We start from the raw sequence: 12,693 nt of genomic DNA, 5'->3' as shown, positions 1-12,693 counted from the left end.
ACAGGATCTTTGCCGTCAGCTAGCTGATGGGAGAGAGGGTCTTTGCCATCAGCTTGAAGAAAACTGAGGGCGAAGAATGAGCTGATGGCAAAGAACATGTTTTTCGTCAGCCTTCTCTTTGTCGTCCGCTCGCTGACGGCTTAGAAGCTTTGTCGTTAGCCAGCCGACAACAAAGAGTATGGGTGGCCCACTAACGAGAAGAACTTAACGGCCACTTTCTTTGCCGTCCTATAGCTGATGGCAAAGCTTCTTTGCCGTTTGAAGAAAGTGGCCCACCTAACGGCCGTTCCCCTACCCCACCCCACTACCTAGGCTCTTTGCCATCTGCTAGCGGACGGCAAAGATATTTGACCTATCAAAAAAGGTCAGCGCCTGCGCCATCCTCTTTCTCTCCCCTATGTCTCTCTCCCCTCACCGCGCTGTCCCCGTGCCTGAGCCGCCCCCGCCGCTGACCCCCACAGCCCTCGCCGCCGCCGACCCCCACCGCACCCGGCCCCCGAGGCTGCCCGCCGCCCCGGTGCCCGGCACCGCTCCGCCCCTTGCCGCCCGGTGCCTCTCCGTCCAGCCGCCCCCCGCCGCCCGCCGCCGCCCGTTGCGGCTCCGCCCCTAGTGAGGTTCTGCCCTTAATTTTTTTTTCTTTTTTTCTTGTTGTTTTAGTTGCTTTAGGTTAATTAGTTGCTTTAGGTTAATTAGTTGTTGGTTTCTTGCTGTTTTAGTTTCCTAGGTCATGTTGGTCTATAGGAGATTTATCAAAGAATTTTCTAAGACTCTTTGTCATTGCAGGTGTTGACAGATGGTGGGCGCGGGTCGAGAGCGCTCCGAGCCTCCTCTTCCTCGGCGCGTGCTGGGAGGGGTGGCTATATTCCACCCCAGCAGCTTCATAGAGCGCTCGTAGACAGCATGGCGACACCGGCAAGATCTTCTTCTTCGGCTGGGAGAGGTCGGGGGAAGACGAAGAGGGGATCTAGAGGTGGATGTGGCGGCAGGAGAGGTAGGAAGGCTGTTGTGCCTTCCTCACCGCCACCCGAAGCTGATTCTCTGGACCACCGGAGTGCTCCGTCTCAGGTGGAGCCGTCAGACTTGGACCTGTCTTGGACTCCGGTCCACGAGCCTCGGGCTGACGAGCCTCGTGTCACCGAGCCTTCGTCCAAGGAGACTTGGGCCCCAGAGTCTTCGTCCCACGAGACTCCGGTCCCAGAGTCTTCGTCCCAAGTGACTCCGGAGACTAGTGTCCATGCTGATGGTGAGGAGACCTGGTCTGACGATAGTTTTAGCGATGGCGAGCTGGTTGAGCAGGGCAAGAAGGTTTACCAGCATGGTGGTATGAAGCTCCCACCCATGCCGGTGACCCACGATCAGAGGTGGTTGATTCAGCCTAACAGGGAGAAGTAAGTGCATTTACTCTATTTTAACCTTTGTCCTTTATGTTTCTTCAAATTAATATCTACTGTGTTGGCCTTGTCATACTGCAGGGGTTGGATACACCCCGATGGTGTCCGCGGGCCCAACCAGGTCCACTGTACTCTAGTCCGGCACCACTTCTCGGGGTGGGTCACGTTGCCCGGTGAGGGCCAGGCTCCATAGCTAGCAATGAGCTGGGAGCTATACGTAGCTGCCCCGACCCGCCAGAGGAGAGGGTCGACGGTGTCGTGTGCGAGATGGTGGCCGACATTGTGAGACGACGGTTTTGGGTAATTTCTACTTTACAGAATTAAAAATCAACATTACCTAGTGATTGTACTAATCAGTGTTGTCTTGTTTGATTGCAGACCTTCTACAGGGTTGCTGAGTAACACGAGGCGGAGGCGGCTAGGGTTCTCGAAGCCGAGTGCAAGCGCCTACTTCAGAACTTACGACACGAGGCTAGGGTGCAGGCTGTTCGAGACTACCACGCCTCGAATAATGTTAGGAGGGCCAAGAAGAAGTGCCGCCTCAAGTATCTGAGTAAGGAGAAGTACATGAAGGTAATTAACTATTCTTAAGGCCTTGTACTTAGTTTCCTTGATTTCATTCGTAGGCGTAGCGCTGAAATTTCTCTTTGCCAAACTTAGGCGCCACCGAGATGGTTTGCGGATTTGATGGACTGTTGGGAGGCGTTGGTTGATGAGTGGTGCTCTCCCCAATGGCTAGCCGAACACAACAAGGCCAGGGATAAGCGTTCCCAAATGCGAGGTGTGCCACACCATCAAGGGAGCTCCAACCTATTTGAGTACGGGGATCACTGGGTATGTAGTTTCAGCACTTAACAATTCATGCAATTTCATTCTTCATGCTAGCTTCAGCCCTTAACTAATATGCTGTTCCTCTCTTTTAGGCGAAACACAATAAGAAGGAAGTGCCACCGCTGTACGACCTCTATGCCATGGCCCATATGGCCCCATTCAAGAAGGCCAAGGCATTCTCTGAGGACGATCTTGATCATGCAGAGAGCTTCACCAACATCTCCTCCCACAACAAGCTCGTGAGGTACACAGACTGGGAGAAGGCGACGAAAGGGGATGACTTCAACCCGAGCCAGAGTCCTTTTGATACAGAGCTCGTGATGCTATCTGGTGATGGGAGGAAACATGGCTCGGTAGCCATTGGGGATGGACTGATACGTTGTCCTAGCAGTCTCCCAAAGATCAAGAAGTGCCACGTGAGGTCTCTTCCTGACACACCGCCTTGACCATGGCCAGTGGACCTCGCCACCGAGGCTAGGGCCCAGGAGCGTCTGACGGAGGCAAACAGGCAGGCCAAGGAGAGGGAGACCAAGCTGGAGCAAAGGACAACTAGGATGTTGGAGGAGGAGAGGAACCAGAACGACGCGTCTCACCGGGCCCTATATGAGCTCCTCGTGGTAATTTTCTCCTGCTTATTAGCCAAATCATGCATGTAATGTTTGTTTCATTACTAACTAACTAGAAGAACGCCCGTGCGTTGCAATGGGGCCACATTAACTTTAAGAGTTCAATATTAATCATGTTAATAATACATTTAATATTCTCATACATATCAAGTGACACTGGCGACCTTTTTTGTCAATTTAGCAACGGGCTCAGTTGCAACGGGATCTTTATACATATCAGACAACTCGCTCCTACTTAAACTACAACTATGGCTACCAATATTTTTTTGTCAATTTAGCTCAGCAATAGTGCTTGGCTTAATAGACTGCTTTGCATTCACCCCCTCAGAAGACAGAGAGAACCAACTCAACATGTCAGAAGATTAACAGAAATTTCATTTGTATGGCATGAACATATAGCAGGAGCACCAACACATAGATCAGCAAAGAGCAGAGCACAACATGCACACACTCGGGCCATCTATATCATACACACACAGCAACGCACACACGCATCACGCTGGCATACACATACAGAAAAGCAAGCACACACGCATCATGCGCATTGGCCGGTGCGACGCACGCAGAGCAAGTACGTACGCACGGAGAGCAAGCTAGCAAGCACGCATGCGTCCAACCCCGCCGCTGCATGCGCTGGCAGAAGGTGAGGCAGCAAGGGAGACTGCACATTGAAGCTGTCCATCCAAGGCTGGAGGTGCTGGGCCGGCGACGGTGGTGTCGGGACGGCGCTTGATTCGTTCCCGGTGGCGTGGAGCTTGGGGTGGCAACGCGGCGATAGCTAGTGCTCGGGGATGGGGGTTTGGGGCGGGGGCAGTCGACCCGATGGCTGGCGAAGTTAACGGGCTCGGGCGGCTGGAAATTCGGCGGGTGGCAGCGGCACAGCGTGAGGATGGGACAAGCAGAAAACCTAGCGGGCGTTCAACTACCAATACCCACGCCTTTTTTAGGGGAATTGCTTGTGAAAATAACGTGCGACGACGACTTAGCAAGCGGATCCCCTTAAAAAAGACATAGCGAGCAGATTCCCTTAAAACTGGTAGGAATGGATACGATTGATGACGTTGATAAATAGTGGTGAATGTTGGCCTAATTTACTATCATCATGCATGAAAACGAATCATCAAGAAAAAGAATACTTCATATTACTACACTCATAGGAAGCTTCCTAATCTCTGCTACCAAACAGTTTCTGCCCAAACAAGGAAGGAAAGTTATGGACGTGATTCGGAAGGAAACAAACGTTATGAAGATTAATTAATTTAGATTTGATCTTTAGAGATTGATTGTGATTGATTCTTTTACATAAAGACATTACTAAATAATTTGCGTCAGTATGGAAAGTTCTGATCCGTTCAGTTTTTTTCGTTGTGTGAGAGGGTGAAGTGAAAATAAACCGATGAAGTGGGGGAGGCGACGAAAAAAATCTACGACGGTTAACCTATGAAAAAAAACCGGACGAAAGTGGTGGGACGAAAAAAAACCTGGAAGCGAGACTACCAACTGCTCCATTACGAGTAGAGATATCACTGACTCGTGAAATCAAAATGTGAAGACCGTGTGTGAGAAAAACGGTCGGACCCCTCCGCCGATGCCTCAGATTGCTATAGCGGACACGGTGAGTTTCATTTTAATGGTCATTATTTACTAGTATTCACATTTCAGTTGCATCATGCTAATGAGTCATTGCAAATGATCTTTGGTGTAGCATGCCTCCAGATAAGCATCGATCGATCCTTCTCCATCTCGCAGTGGCGCAACCCCGACCAACACCGGTCCTTCTCCGTCTGACACTGGCGTAAACCCGACCGACCCTTCACCTCCGCGATGACGGTAACATTTCTCTAGTGTTTTGCCTACCAAATGCATAAAGACCTAGACTTAGCTTTATTTCCTCCAAAATGGTTACCATAATGACCTAGACTTAGCCAATCTTCCTACAGAATGACATAATTAGCTTACTTAGCTCCAAAATGATCTATACTTCACTAAATTAACTCTAATATGCTTAGTTACCTAGGTTAGCTAAATAAAGACCTATACTTAGCTTACTTATGTCAAAAATGGCATAATATGCTTAGTTAACTCAAAAATGGCATAATTAGTTAAGTTAGCTCCAAGATGACCCATTTTACCTAGGTTTGCTCCAATATGATCCATTTTACCTAGGTTAGCTCCAAAATGAGCAAGTTTACCTAGGTTAGCTCCTATATGATCCATTTTACCTACATTAGCTCCAATATGATCCATTTTAGCTAGGTTAGCTCCAAAATGACCCATTTTACCTGCGTTAGCTAAATAATGGCATAATTACTTATGTTAGCACAAAAATGACCTATACTTACCTTAATTTCCTCCAAATTGACATAATAAGCTTAGTTAGCTAAAAAATGGCATAATTACCTATGTAAGCTCTAAAGTGACACAAATAAGGAACTTCTTCTTCTTTTATTCTTTCTTTTTCTTCTCTTTCTTCTTCTATTCTTTCTTTTTCTCCTCTTCCTTGTTTTCTTCTTCTCATTCCTTATTTGTGTCACTTTAGAGCTTACATAGGTAATTATGCCATTTTTTAGCTAACTAAGCTTATTGTGTCAATTTGGAGGAAATTAAGGTAAGTATAGGTCATTTTTGTGCTAACATAAGTAATTATGCCATTATTTAGCTAACGTAAGTAAAATGGGTCATTTTGGAGCTAACCTAGCTAAAATGGATCATATTGGAGCTAATGTAGGTAAAATGGATCATATAGGAGCTAACCTAGGTAAACTTGCTCATTTTGGAGCTAACCTAGGTAAAATGGATCATATTGGAGCAAACCTAGGTAAAATGCGTCATTTCTCCTATTTTTGCAGATTTGATTCACTTCATGGAAGCTGGACCGAGGGACTGCTAGTTTTAGTTTTAGTTTCTGTTTTGATTTTGTGTTGATAAACAATGTATGTTGAATAACTCCGCAATACTATGTATGTATGTTGATGAACTCTGTGAAACTATGTATGTATTGGATGTTTTAATATATTATGTGTTCTGTTGCGTTAATGTACTGCTAGATGATGGATACATGGGCTCTGTTTGAGGTTAAGACTATATATATAATTTATGTCTTTTGAAAATGCAAGGATATAACAAAAAATAGAAAAAAGGGGCTATACAGGCTCTTTGCCGTCCGCTGGCAGACGGCAAAGAGCTTTGCCATCAGCCAGCAGACGGCAAATCTGCCATGTGGCAGCTACCTGTGCAACCTGGGGCACTGGCTAGCCTATTTGGTTACTTGGCCATCTGCTGGCAGATGGCAAACAGTGTTGCACCTTTGCCGTCTGCTAGCTGACAGCATAGCTTGACACGTGGCAACACCTGGGGGCTGGCCTATTTCGCTACTTTGCCGTCCGCTGGCAGACAGCAAACGTGCAATTGTCTTTGCCGTCTAGCAGGGGATGGCAAAACACGTCGTTAACCCCTTAACGGACCTAACCTGGCACTTGTGTCGTCAGGGCTCTTTGCCGTCCGCTGGCCGACGACAAAGAGAGTTTCACCTTTGCCGTCTGTCACCTTCGCCGTAGCCTTTTCAGTCGGACCTGTTGCCGTCTGCTGACGGATGGCAAAGGCCTTTGCCTTCAGCCAGGATGCCTTTGCCGTCAGCCATGGCGGGCGGCAAAGTGTCTGATTCCGGTAGTGAGGGGGTGAACTAGGAGCATTACGATTACGAAGATCAAAAGTCTCGGATATCTTTTTAGAACTGAACTTCTGCTAGTACATTCTCTATATAGACTAGTATGCATTGGCGAAGAAAAGTGTCCCCTATTTTAGTTCGAAGTCGTGTCTTGATAAGTTTCATAGTATAAATGGCTTACTCTTTTGTTGAGTTGACACTGAAAAGTTATCACTAATCTTAATTCTTAATGTAACATCTCAAAATTTGCATTTTGGTATGTTATGATATAGCTATGCATACTTACATGCCATCTTGCGTTTGAGTGTCATTTAAATTTGGATTCCCATTTGAGGTCCTTTTGAAGTTTTCATTTGATCCCTTTTCTTCTCTGAGTTAAGACTTTTCCATGTTCTTTGATAACTACAAAATATATGAGTGATGGAACATGACCCTTCAAAACCAGAGACGAATTTGGACAAAACCAAAATATTTGAAAATCAAATTCCTATTCCTTTTGGATTATCAAAAAAAATTAAAAGTATTTAATTCTGCTATGAAAAATAGTTCATGTTTTTCTATGTTTTATTTCAAGATTTTTGATATAAATTTTGTATCCTGCAAAATTCATTTTCATTTTTTGTTTCTTCCTTTTCCATCGCTGTTTAAAGAAAACACAAATAGCCCACGGGAGGCCTAGCCTCCCACACGTGGTCGTCCTCAACCTCACAACTGGGCGTTCCAGATCGCCACCACATGCCATGGCTGTGTGATCCCCGCGTCCCGGGGCCCCTTTCCTCCCTCCCCCCGCTGCAGGAAGCTTCCTCCACGCCCCTCACCTTACTTCCCCGCCTCCCCGCACCTTTATGGCCATCAATGCCGAGATCTTCGCCCTCCGGAAATCTGGTAATGGACGGATTTTTCAAGGCTTTCCGTTGCGCCCTCGGCCCTCCCTGCCCCTAGATAAAGCCCCTGAGGTACTATCATTCCCCTCGACCGATTTCCCCCTCAGGAGCCCCCTTTCCCCCACCCCACAGTCTGCAAGAACTCGCCGAAGTTCGCAAACTCCAGCGGCTTCTCCACCGATGCCCAAGGCTCGGTTGGCCTACCTCGGCCTCCCCTGAAGTTTTTGCTAAGTCCTCTTCCTCGTCCCGTGCTCGCCTTCCTCCCGGAAACATTGCATCATCAGATCCGAGTTCGTTCCCGCCATCTTCTCCAACTCGGGCGACTAACCCTGGTGAGCTCCATTAAAATCCCGTAATTCAATTTTTAGGAAAATAGCTAATCTTAAAAAAATTGTACGTCCTAATCTATTGATCCAAATGGAGTGATTCCAATTGTCACGGTCATAAAATTGTGTAGTTTCTGTTGGATCCAAAAGTTTTATGTTTGAACCTTTTAAATACAGATTTGAACATATTTGTTTCAAACACCAATTTAAACATAACTTTTATTTAAAAATAGGTTTTCAAGTGATTCTTTTTTTCATTATTTTCTATATGTTTTGTTTATCCAGAGGAGTAATAAAATTAAAATTTGAATACTATTTTAGATCTATTTTGATCAGTTTCAAGTCTGAACCTATTAGGCTTGTTTTAGTGAAAATAATTGTTCCTTTTATTTGTAGTTATTCTTTTTGCCACTTTCATTTAATTACACTAAAGTAATTAAAATTATTTTTGTTCAATTCTAAGTTGAATCTTGTTTAGGCCATAACTTTGGATCTACAAAAGCTTTTCAATTGATTTTTTGCTAATTAAAGTTTTAGTAAAATACTTTGTATTAATATTATAATATTAAGTTTTACCTTCTCTTAAACTTTTATTTTAATCAGAAAACTATTTATGTTTTTGTTTGATTAGAATTTAAGTTTTACCTAAGTTTTATAAGATTTCTTTTAACTTTTCTTTGTTATTCTTTTGGATTTCTTTATTGTTTTTCTGTTAATTTTACTTGTTGAATTCCTTTGATTGTCAGTATGATTGCTTATGTATGTCATTGTTTGCTTCATTAGATTATAGGGAGTGCGAAGCTTGCTACTACCAGTCGTTAGAGTTTGAAGGAAATCACCAAGGCAAGTCACATTTGATCACATGTTTGGTAATATTCATGATTTTATTGCATTAGATTCAAACATTCCACCATGCATCGAGTAGATAATATTGAACTTGTTCTTGAGTAGTATCATGAGGTATGAAACCCCACACCCCTATTACCAATGCCCAGGAAACAATGAATTTTTTAAGTTGCTACGCTCTAGTAGGCGGGGATTGGTTGAGTGATATATTTGAGTTACAAGTGATATACAATTTTGATCAAGACTACAACCTCAAAGATTTCAAGACTTCAATATATCTATGGGTGGAATGGTTGAAGGGCACCCTGGAGTACAAGTGGATTTGCCTAGTGAGCTGGAGTAGGCCGGTTATCATGATGAAAGCTCCACCTAGGCTAAAAAAGGCGAATGGATACTGCAACTACAAGTCAATATGGGCTCTGGCTTGGTTGATCTTAGTTGTGACTCTGACCGGATGATACACCCATTTTGCATCATGTTTTCCTACTGTTATTTATAATGTTTTTATCCATAATAATGCTTTTTGAGTAATTCTAATGCCTTTTCTCTCATAATATGCAAGGTATACACAAAAAGGGAGAATTCCGGCAGCTAGAAATCTGGACTTGGAAAAGCTATGTCAGGCCACCTATTCTGCACAACTCCAAACAAGCTGAAACTTCATGGAGATTTTTTTATCAAATATATGATGAATATTGGAGCAAATAACTACCAGAGGGGGGCCACCAAGCGGGCACAACCCACCTGGGCGCGCCAGGGAGCCCAGGCGCGCACTGGTGGGTTGTGCTCACCCAGGCCCACCTCCAGTGCCCATCTTCTGGTATATAAGTCATTTTAACCTAGAAAAAATTAGGAGAGGACTTTTGGGACGGAGCACCACCGTCCCGAGGTGGAACTTGGGCATGAGCACTTTTGCCCTTCGGCGGAGCGATTCCGCCGGGGGAACTTCCCTCCCGGAGGGGGAAATCATCGTCACATCATCACCAACAACTCTCCCATCTTGGGGAGGGCAATCTCCATCAACATCTTCAACAGCACCATATCATCTCAAACCCTAGTTCATCTCTTGTGTTCAATCTTGTTACCGGAACTATAGATTGGCGCTTGTGGGTGACTAGTAGTGTTGATTACATCTTGTAGTTGATTACTATATGGTTTATTTGGTGGAAGATTATATGTTCAGATACAATATGCTATTTAATACCCCTCTAATCTTTAGCATGATTATCATTTGTGAGTATTCACTTTTGTTCTTGAGGTCACAGGAGAAATCATGTTGCAAGTAATCATGTGAACTTGATATGTGTTCGATATTTTGATAGTATGTATGTTGTGATTCCCTTAGTGGTGTCATGTGAACGTCGACTACATGACACTTCACCATATTTTGGCCTAAGGGAATGCATTGTGGAGTAGCAATTAGATGATGGGTTGCGAGAGTGATAGAAGCTTAATGCCCAGTTTATGCGCTAGTCCGTAAGGGACCGATTGGATCCAAAAGTTTAATGCTATGGTTAGAATTTATTCTTAATAGTTTTCTCATAGTTGCAGATGCTTGCAGGAGGGTTAATTATAAGTAGTAGGTTTGTTCAAGTAAGAACAACACCTAAGCACCGGTCCACCCACATATCAAATTATCAAAGTACCGAACAGGAATTAAACCAACATGATGAAAGTGACTAGATGAAAATCCTGTGTACCCTCAAGAACGCTTTGCTTATCATAAGAGACCGTTTTGGCCTGTCCTTTGCCTTAAAAGGATTGGGCTATCTTGCTACACTTTTGTTACTACTATCGTTACTTTCCCGTTACAAATTATCTTGCTATCAAACTACTCAGTTACTTACAATTTTAGCACTTGCAGGCATTACCTTACTGAAAACTACTTGTCATTTCCTTCTGCTCCTCGTTGGGTTCGACACTCTTTCTTATCGAAAAGATCTACAATTGATCCCCTATAAATGTGGGCCATCACCGGATAATGCTACTAGATGTAATGAACAATAGGATTGGATGGGCATTGTTAGTGGCTTAGGGATACTCTCTAAAAGACCATGTTCAGTCATCCTGTTCTCAAACAACAGGCAGTGCGAGGACGTAAAAGGAGGGACAAAATCTTGTGGGGAAAGTGCGCAAAACTTTGCAGAGTATTAAACTAATCGATTAGTTGTGTCCCCGATTATGGACAACTTGAGCCTCTGGAATTGGAACTATCAGGGACTCTCGACAATTTACTATAAAAGAATTGGATTTAATTATAACTTTGGGTTATGAGAATTTGGTTGGCGGAAATATCTCATTAATGACATTAATTTGTAGTAATCAATTTTCCTTTTGAGTAAGGAAAAATTAGCTTTTATGCAAAAACTTAAACTTAGAGCCACTACAACCACATTGCATATAGTGATAGTATTTTTATCTGCTTTATGTGTAACATTGCCAGCATATTCAAAATGCTGATGTATGTGGCTTCAACTTATCATGTTGCAAAGGTATTTTCCGATGACGAGTAGTTTTATCTCATGAGTTGGCCTTTAGCCAATTTATTACTTTTGTAATAAATACTCGATATGAAATTTTCGATGTAATAAAGCATGTGATTGAACTTTGATATATACATTGATGTATTGTGTGTGCTAGCACGATCCAGGGATAGAATAGATACACAGAGACTTGACCTTTTTGGGTCGGGTCGCTAAAGAGATGGTATCGGAGCACACTATGACCGTATGACGTGACCACTAGGATTGGAAACCATCAGGAAGAAAACTATTCTACTATATGCTTTAATTCTCGTATTCTCATCTGGTCATTTCTAACTCTTCTCCGATTTTAACGTTTCAGATGGCTATCACCTACACCCTAGTCATAATCACGGAGTTTTGCTAGCCCACCAAGACGATGCCCTTTGAAAAGCAGCTGGTACAAGTCGTCAAGGAGCTGAAGATAGCTCTGCCTACCATCACCGGGACCCTCATCAAGATCATTCCGGAAGTCCCACGCTGGAAGATTGAAGTTCACATTCCTAGAAGGACTTTTGGGAATACCACAGAGCCAATAGACATACATTTTATTGCTCCCACCTGGCTCCTCGACAGGAATGTTGTCACTCACTGTGCACTTGGACGCATCCGTGAAGAATACACCAAAGAACTGGTTGCATCAGATCTTACCATGGTCTCCCATAGAAGGCGAGATGGAGAAATCATCCACACAAGGAGTGATGACTCCATCATCTCCTATGTCCAAGACCTAGAGGTGCATATCAGGACCCTGGAGAGGAAAACGCAACGAAGCATGAAGAAGGTCAAGCAGCTGATGATTCATGAAGTGGAGCTTGAAGATAAAGTGAAGGAAGTCCGCTACGAGCATGAGGATGAAGTCAGGAAAAGCTCAAGGAATTGAAGCTTCAACTTGACAAAGTAGAAATGAAGCCTGACCAGGGAGAATACCTCCACAGTTGTGACAGTTATGCATCCTACGTGAGCAACGATTACGATTGTGAAGAGAGTAGAACTGAAGGAGGCAGACTCATGGACATTTCTTCGAAGAAGACAACTAGTTTTGACCACCATGTTATCTTAAATTTTCGACATTGGTCTAAACGATAAACAAAAAATTAGGATAACATGGTGGTCGAAACTAGTTGTCTTGTTTAGAGGAAATGTCAATGACCCTGCCTCCTTTAGCTGTCCTCTCTTCATAATCGTCATTGTTGCTCACTTAGGCTACATAACTGTCATCATTTTGGAGGTGTTCTCCCTGGTCCAGCTTCTCTTCCACTTTGGCAAGCTGAAGCTTCAATTCCTCGAGATTTTCCTGAAAAACACTAACTTCATCCTCATGATCGTAATGGGCTTCCTTCAGTTCATCTTCAAGCTCCACTTCACGAATCATCAGCTGCTTGACCTTCTTCGTGCTTCGGTGCGTTTTCCTCTCCAGGTTCTTGATATGCACCTCTAGGTCTTGGACGTAGGAGACGATGGAGTCATCATTCCTTGTGCGGATGATTTCTCCATCTCACCTTCTGTGGGAGACCATGATAAGATTTGATGCAAAGAGCTCTTTATTGTATTCTTCATGGATGCGTCAATTGCATAGTGAGCGGAAACATTACTACCG

General features: G+C 44.0%; 1 long non-coding RNA gene across 1 annotated transcript; it reads left to right on the top strand.

Annotated features, from left to right (window-relative positions):
- Positions 1 to 7,207: 7,207 nt before the first annotated feature.
- Positions 7,208 to 9,873, top strand: LOC147970459 (uncharacterized). The gene is made up of 2 exons (XR_015604032.1): positions 7,208 to 7,731; positions 8,509 to 9,873. It is a non-coding gene; the product is annotated as an uncharacterized LOC147970459 (long non-coding RNA).
- Positions 9,874 to 12,693: the final 2,820 nt, after the last annotated feature.

Source organism: Triticum urartu, chromosome 5A, assembly GCF_056163025.1.
Source record: "Triticum urartu cultivar PI428250 chromosome 5A, HENAU_Tu73, whole genome shotgun sequence".
Taxonomy (NCBI): domain Eukaryota; kingdom Viridiplantae; phylum Streptophyta; class Magnoliopsida; order Poales; family Poaceae; genus Triticum; species Triticum urartu.
Note: the sequence above shows the minus strand (reverse complement) of the source record. Positions and strands in the feature narration are given on the sequence as shown.